Source organism: Abramis brama, assembly GCF_963993115.1.
Source record: "Abramis brama genome assembly, chromosome: 1".
Lineage (NCBI taxonomy): Eukaryota > Metazoa > Chordata > Actinopteri > Cypriniformes > Leuciscidae > Abramis > Abramis brama.
Genome location: NC_139963.1, coordinates 30,074,950 through 30,083,095, shown reverse-complemented (window position 1 = coordinate 30,083,095; position 8,146 = coordinate 30,074,950).

Below are 8,146 nucleotides of genomic sequence, written 5' to 3'. Positions count from 1 at the left end.
ATGCGTGTTACAGAACTTATGGTGAACAATTCACCCATATGTTTTATCTGCACGGTCACCTCGAACGAAGCGGCAGTTGGGGTAATGCCTCTGGTGTTCTGATACTGCACGATCTCCCGGTTCCCAGTTGCTAAGCTGGCCTCCACAACTGAAGAAAGCCACTCTGTCGCCATGGCCAAGGTAGTAGAAACCAGCTTTGGCAAGCTCGGCTGGACTTATTGGTGCAATAGTCCAATTCTGAAAGGTGTCAAGGCGTTCCTGTTCCCGACGCATGCCAGGATTGTGATAAGCCGGAGGTCGCTGGTGAGACATATCCATGTAACCCACCCGCTCCTCCGTTTGGCCTGAAACGGATGCCGTGGTGGTCGATGTTACGGCTGTCGCAGGGGCGAAAAGAGGATGGCTACGTTGCGAAGCGGGGAAAAGGCACTTTTGATGAAGGCTCTGGATGAAGACATAAAAATGTGACCACTCAAGCCCTTCTCTCTACCGGACATCCCATGACTAGTGTCTAGTCGTTCGAACACATAATCTTATTAAATACCCTCTATGATCCAGGACCCAATGCTAAGAACAAAATCAAATTTTGTTCAACACCACAAAATGTCCTTTTTCTGTTCTGTACACAGCGGGCAATTTAGTTGTATCATTTGAAAAATCACCACACAATTTCAGGTATTCACATCTTGGAAATGGTTGCCGCCTCGGGAATACGGTAATTAAAATGCAGAAAACAAATATTTAAATATTTAATCTTTTAAATCATGTAGTATTTTTTATTATTCTAAATATTATTATTTTTATGTATACTATTTTTATGAGCTCAGACATTTTTTTTTTAACCAGAAATTTTTTTATTTCAACATTATACTTTCATACATTGAAGTAGTGAAGAAAATGATAGACATAAAGTAAAAACAACATTTACAGATGGTCTAACCAGAATAGAAAATCTCTGCAGGTGATCATGTCTTTCTCTAGGCTATAGTTGACCAGAATTTCAACTAATTCACCAACGTCTGTTTTTGCATTTTTTGACACCAGTGACACACAGAGATCCGTTACAAATGTCCATATAGCGAGTATCTCTGTGACTCTGAATTCGTCACTACATGCACCCAACACATCCAGAACTTTTCTGAGGATCACGCCGATCGGCTCTTTACCGTTAAAAAACATGGGCGTTACATCAGTCCATGACTTCATCAAGCCTCTTACGACATCCATTTCATTTTTGAGATTTGTCACACGTTTGCTATCCTGCGCACAATCGTTTTTCATACCACACGCAGCATCGATGATCCTGTGCATCAAGCCAACCATTTGGCCTCTAAAATGATCTTTAAACATACTGTCTAGCATATCTCTTAAACGACAGTCTTTGCCCGTGGAACAGTCACACGCCGGATGATACTTGTGCTCCACATCGCCAGAACTGGACGGGGAGTCGCTCTCCATCAGGTTTTGCGTAGCCATTTTTTCAACTTTTCAAATTTTTTCACATTTTCCTGGAATCTCCTGAGTCCTTGCGGCACAATTATCCAAGCCTTGTGTTTTTGGGTTGGAAGTTTGCGTCAGGTTCAGGCAAACAGGACTTTCAACTTTTGATCAATGAGATGTCGCAGTAGCGCAGCAGTCCGCGGCTAGTAGAGCTAGAGTAGAGCTAGAGCGTGCGATGTCCTGAAATATTTATCAGGACAGCTCAGCCCCCAGATGACAACCTCAGCTCAGGTTGTCATCAGGAAAGCCGTAAATAACTAGTTCCTGCATAACCAACAAGTCCTACATGTCGCCAGAGAGAAGTTTATTATTTTCACTCAATCCAGTAACAAAATCTGTTTAAACATTACACGTTTAAAACATATGGGTGAATTGTTCACCATAAGTTCTGTAACACGCATTTAGAAAGTAGCTAGGATGCGCATACTTTAAGTTAATGTGCTTTAAGAATAATTTTGCGCAGGCTTTAAGTTAATTTGACCAACAAGATGTTAGGCTATTTGAAAAGTAAGTTAGTTAAAATTAAAACGTGATAAATATCGCATCATTACCGAATTCATAACTTCAATATAACTTCGATAGTTATCAAGCACCAGCTGATTTAAGTTTTTCTTCAAACAAAAGTAATTTTCTGATAAATCATCGTACACCTACACGTGTTTTGTTGTATGCACAGATTTTGAGGGTCGCTTATAGAAAGAGGCATCCTTGTCTTTATTTTTAAAAACATAGAATCAGAAAACAGAGAACCTTGTGCGGCATATCCGCATAAAGGGTTAAAATATACATTTTAGCGCTATTTAAAAACTAGGACGGTATAACGGTATATAGGACTCTATATAATATAATGTAAATGTCTCAAGTGAAGATGATGGTTTAAAACACAATTTTATCAAATCAAGCCAATTCATGTGAATACTGTCGTATATGAACAAAGAGAAGACCTAGAGTTCACTAACATTACAGCTAACTGTAGGAAACAGATATCCGGGGAGAGTGTAAAGAAAACGCCATACAAAACATTACAATCACACCCGGCAATACGATAAGTGTTGTTTCAGAAGAAATGCAAAGATGTGCTTTTTACGAGCGCCCGCTCGACACGTGACGTCACATCTCCGCGCTGCTGTTTTGGCGCGCTTTATGAAAGTTTGAATCGTTAGCGATGGAGCGCGTGAACACGAGCAGTGTGAGAGGATTCCTGAGATCTTGCGACGATCTGACTGAGAAGATTCGCTGTTTAATACAGAAGAAACTCGTCAAGACGTACTTGAGCAGGTGATATTATGCGCTTACGATGCGATGTGAACAGGGTCGTAGCTAGAGAATTCGGGGGCCCCCTAAAAAATATATTCATGCTGGGCCCCCCTTCACCAATATCATATACTGTACAGTAGATGAGCGTGGAGGCCCAAATATAACAGAAGATGGTGATGTTGTTGTAAACCTTTATTTTAAAAGTTAAATGTTTATATAAAATTACAACTAATAAAAACTAACAAAAAGAAAGAAATAGTTGAATAATAAAACAAATTTTAATAAAGTAACAGCAAAATAATGTTTTTCCCATCAGTCTGTTATAATTCATAAATCAAGAAGTAAAGAATGCAGTCAAATTAAAAAAATAAAATCATTTATTGTCTTATTTTTTAATAAAGTTAATATGGAACTGGTAATATTATTAAATAAATCTAATAAATGTATTCATCCAAGTACAGTGTGTTGTATTCATGTTTTCTTGATGTAATAAATACTTCATCAGCCGGCAGGTCAGGTGCATAATGCAATGCGTCGTGACTCATGTACATTTTTTAACTCTTATGTTAAAAAGAGAAATTTTGACCGCGTAATCATTCGGCCTTTGAAAAAGTGAATGTTTGAACTCTGGTGTATGCTAAATGAAAACAGGTGAACAGGTATATGAATGTGTCTACAGGTGTATCTAACCCTAACAACTAATGACCAACTTTATTTTTGCTATTGTACATACATTTTATTCTTCTAACTGTTTGTCTTTGGTTAGCACAGCTGGAGAAGAACAACAGGGAAGTTGGAAGACACAGTAGAGGAACTACAGAATAAATATGGAGAGAAAACAGCATTAAAAAGGATCAAGTCCATAGTGAAAAAAATCAGAAAAAAGAATATCAAACGTAGGAAATATGTATAATTTACTTTGTTAGTAGTCAATATGTTTCTCAATCTTCAATAAGCTTTACTATAATGTTTACATGGTTTTGGTTGTGTATTTAATTGCTAATTTTTTTTAACAGATGGTGACGTTCAAACGCTGAGCGTTCAAACACATTCTGGAAACATGACAAATCAACAGCCTAACAACCTTCCACAACGACGACAGCATAATATTTCTACATCATTGGGACAGCCATTAATTCAGAACCCTAATCAGATTAACTTAACAATTGCCCAGAAGAATGGTGGGACAATAGTTACTACACTCATGGTAGAAAACACAATATATGGTGATGTTAACATCAGTGCGGTGAGTGTCTGATCATTTAAGAAACAGTTGCTTAGTTAAGAAATGATTTGTGTATGTTATATATATATATATTTATATATAATGTATTTTTGTTTTGTTTTTTAAAGTTAGTCCATAGGGTGTGGAACTTTGCACAACTATTTACACGCATACTGTTTTTGACACATAGTGATTGTGAACATTCCATTTTTTTTTTTTTTTTTTTTTTTTTTCAAATAATACATCTCTTTCATTTTGTGCCGGATGTTAAAAGATAAAGGTATTAGTTAATAACAATTAAAAACTTTAAATCAACATGAAGCCATAATATTAATCAATAAAATATGGTTAAATTACAGTACAATGACTTCCATAATATTTTATTTTATTTTATTTACAAAGTTGTGCGTCGTGAGTGAGACCTAGCAAAGATTACACCAATATTAGATTTCTTGTTGCGTGGTTGCACTATATGCCAGAAGCTTAGTCATCAATATCTAAACTAAACATTATCACGGTTTAGTTGTATTTTAAAACACTGTTTTTTTTTCTTCTTTTTCATTTTTCAGGTTGATATTTGTAGAAATAAGCAAAATACATTTATAAAAACAAGTTAATGGCCTTGTGTCAGAACACAACAGGTCTTTTTATTGTAACTTTGAAAAGTGTAATACAGTATTTGATTTTTACAAATACCTAAACCAACGGGCCTAAGCCGTTGACCCCTGAAGTTATGACTTCTGAAGGCCTCTCATGTGTAGATTCGCTCGTTGATAAAATGGTATTTTATTAGCTAAAATCATTGTCTGTATTCATAAAATATGTCCTCATGGGTGTAAAATTACCTCTGCCAATGATCTGACTTATCCTCGTAAGCGAAACATTTCTTATCTTTATTTACATGGGGCGGGTAAGTCCAAGGAGGCTTCCGTGTCGTTCCGCCATCTTGAAACACTATAATAACAGAGAGGGACAAAAAACGCTAGCCTAACTCAACACGTTTCATCATCAACACTACTATAGTCAACAGCACATTCAAAAGGACCAACAACATTGTATTTGTGAAAATGATTCAGTACTGAAACAGCATTTATGAGTTTGTACATATCTTGTGCTTGTTTCTGCAGTTCGTGTAGGCCTCTAAGACTATGAATAACTAAAAATGATTATTGATGAACTTGAATAACTTGAATTTTGTTGACAATATAAAAAAAAAATTGACTTCCCATACCGGGAGTCGAACCCGGGCCACCTGGGTGAAAACCAGGAATCCTAACCGCTAGACCATATGAGAGGCGTTGATACTGTCCCAGACAAATTTGAAAAGGCTGCACGGTACAATATAATGCTGGATCATACTTATGCCGAGCCACAGGAGAAGGAATCCTCGTGGCCAAAAAGCAAAAATGTAATTTATCGGGATGTAAATAAATATCGGGATAGCTTCTCCCAGGTGGAAAGAGCTAATGAAGGAGAAAGACTTTGAAAGGGAAGTTGTCTGCTCTCTTCTCGACGGGTGAGTCAAAGTTACGGTCTAAATGACAAGCTTTTTTGTACTGCTTGGCTGTGCAAATCATTATATAGGCAGCATAACGGTAGAACATGTATAGTTAAACTCGATGATGTGCTACCGCATTTGAAAAAGCAAGGCGCTAGAGAGCACTATTTGTTTAAATGCAAAATAGAATTTCACCGCTAGATGGGAGAAATTCTTTTGGGAGGACTAACTTGTAGGGTCTTTAACAAAAAAACAAAAAAAAAAGCCTACAAAATCGAGGAGGTCAAAGGGGCATGCTTCCTGCTATAGCTCTGCCCAAAGTCTGTTCATGCGGCCACCAGACAGATTTTAAACACCGGATTTAAACTTCTACATATATTTTGAGTAGATAGTATATTCTCAGTAAAGGGTTTCACCCTGTGTGATTCCACACTGATTAAGGATAGTTCGGGAGATACAAGTTAAAATGATCTTATACGATCTTATACTTATACTTTGAATTAAGACGAGTAAAATTAAATATTCGCTCAAGACAAACTTTACTTATCACGCATTGCGTCTCTGAAATTGTGTGGTGATTTTCCAAATGATACAAACTTAGTCTAAATAAGAGCAATGTGGAGTCCTCGGATTTCTTAAAAACAACACAACAACAAAACATTGTGACAAACTTTGACAAAATGTTGTATGGACAAAAATACTGTTTGAAATATTTTTGTATAAATAAGATCTAAGACGACTAAGTACAGTTTTTCAACATTCTAAAGTTTTTGAACAGACGCTGTTTAGTAAAAATAATACCTTAGGTTAAATTTAAGCAAAATCATTACATAAGTCTTCTTAGAAGATAAATAGAAGATATGATTTTAATAAAACTTTAAAGATTTGATTTAAACTTTTAAGGTTATGCTTTTAAATGAATTTAGTATAAACTCTGGATGTACTCTGAAAAGGCGTTAGCAGACTAGATTTACTGTGACATTGTCCCCCGAGACTCATCTGGTCTGATACCCTGTTTCCTGAAGCTTCAGTTCACACTGTGGTTTAGGATCTGGGGCTGTAAGGTGTTTTTATTCATATATTTATTTAGCTAAAACTTTGTTTACATTTTAGTAACATATGTTATTAATAATAATTACATTTAAAATAGAGATTAGTTCATTTTTTAGAACCGTGTGTGTGCACGCACTCAAAACAGCTTAGAAATATTTATTTATTTCATTTTGAAAATGTACAAATGTAGTTTTCTGTGTTTAGGTGTACGGTACAAAATTCATTATAGCTATGGAAAGCCCCCACCATAAAAATCGAAACCCTGCATGGACAAAAAAAAAAAAAAAAAATGAAAAAAAAAATAGATTAAATGAGATTTAAGACGAATAAGTACAGTTTTTCAACCATCTAAAGTTTTTTGAACAGACATTGTTTAGTAAAAATAATAAAATGGGTTAAATTTAAGCAAAATCATTTATATCATACATAAGTCTTCTAAAAGATAAATAGAAGATACGAATGTATTCAAACTTTAAAGATTTAATTTAAACAGTCTTTTAATTTTAAAAGATCTAATATAATATGTTTGAGAGACTTTTTAATTAAGACTTTTAATAATGTATTGAATTTAAAAACATTATTACGACTTTTAATAATGTATTAAATTTAATTAAAAAAAAATAATAATAATAATAAAAAAACATTTTATAAAGATATCATTTAAACTTTGAAATAAATTTAGCCCTAACACAATGTCTCATTCTGATCGCTGAATAAACCCTAGGAGTCAGAGACCGTCAGGTGGTGCTGTAAGAGAGAACCACTCTGTGATTTTATATTATATTATAAGCAATTAATTTATATACTTTTAAAGAATAGAATGTTTTTCAACTTTAGTTAAATTAGCAAGATATTATTTTATAACCATATCATGTATACTTTAGTTTAATTAGCACGATAATTATTTTAAAGGATAGAATGTTTTTTGTATGACATTGTTTAATCAGTGTCTGAACACCACGTTTCAAATGTCAGAGCTCAAATGCGAAGGCTGGGAGAGGGAATCCTGTGACAAACACAAACAAACAAACACACACACACACACACACACACACACACACACACTACTCTGGCTGGTGAGGCATTCAGGAAAAACAGTCTTTTTCTTCTCACTTTTCCAAAGGGGTCCACAATACCCTGGAATGCGGAGGATATGCTGACACATATCCTATATATAACAGCGCCTTCAAAACCATCAGCAACATCACAGTGACCGAACAGCACATTTCAGATGTCAGAGCTCACATGCAAAGGGTGGGAGGGAGCGCCTGTGACAATATATACCCAGACAGAAACCCATATATAACTGAACCTGACACCAACTTCAAACTTTGTCAAATCCATAAATTATTTTAACATCCTCTTCAAAAACACATGATCTAGGGATAAAAAGGTTAAAATAGGGCAAAAACTTTCTGTCAAACCACATGATCTAGGGCTAGCTAGGTCAATAGGGCAAACCATAACACAGGGCTGCCAACTCTCACGCATTGAGCGTGAGACTCACGCAATTGACACTTTTCACACGCTCTCACGCCACACATCCATTTTCTCACGCACAGAAAAATTGTGGAGCAAAGAGGTACTTTTAATACTAAACTAATTCTCAGCTC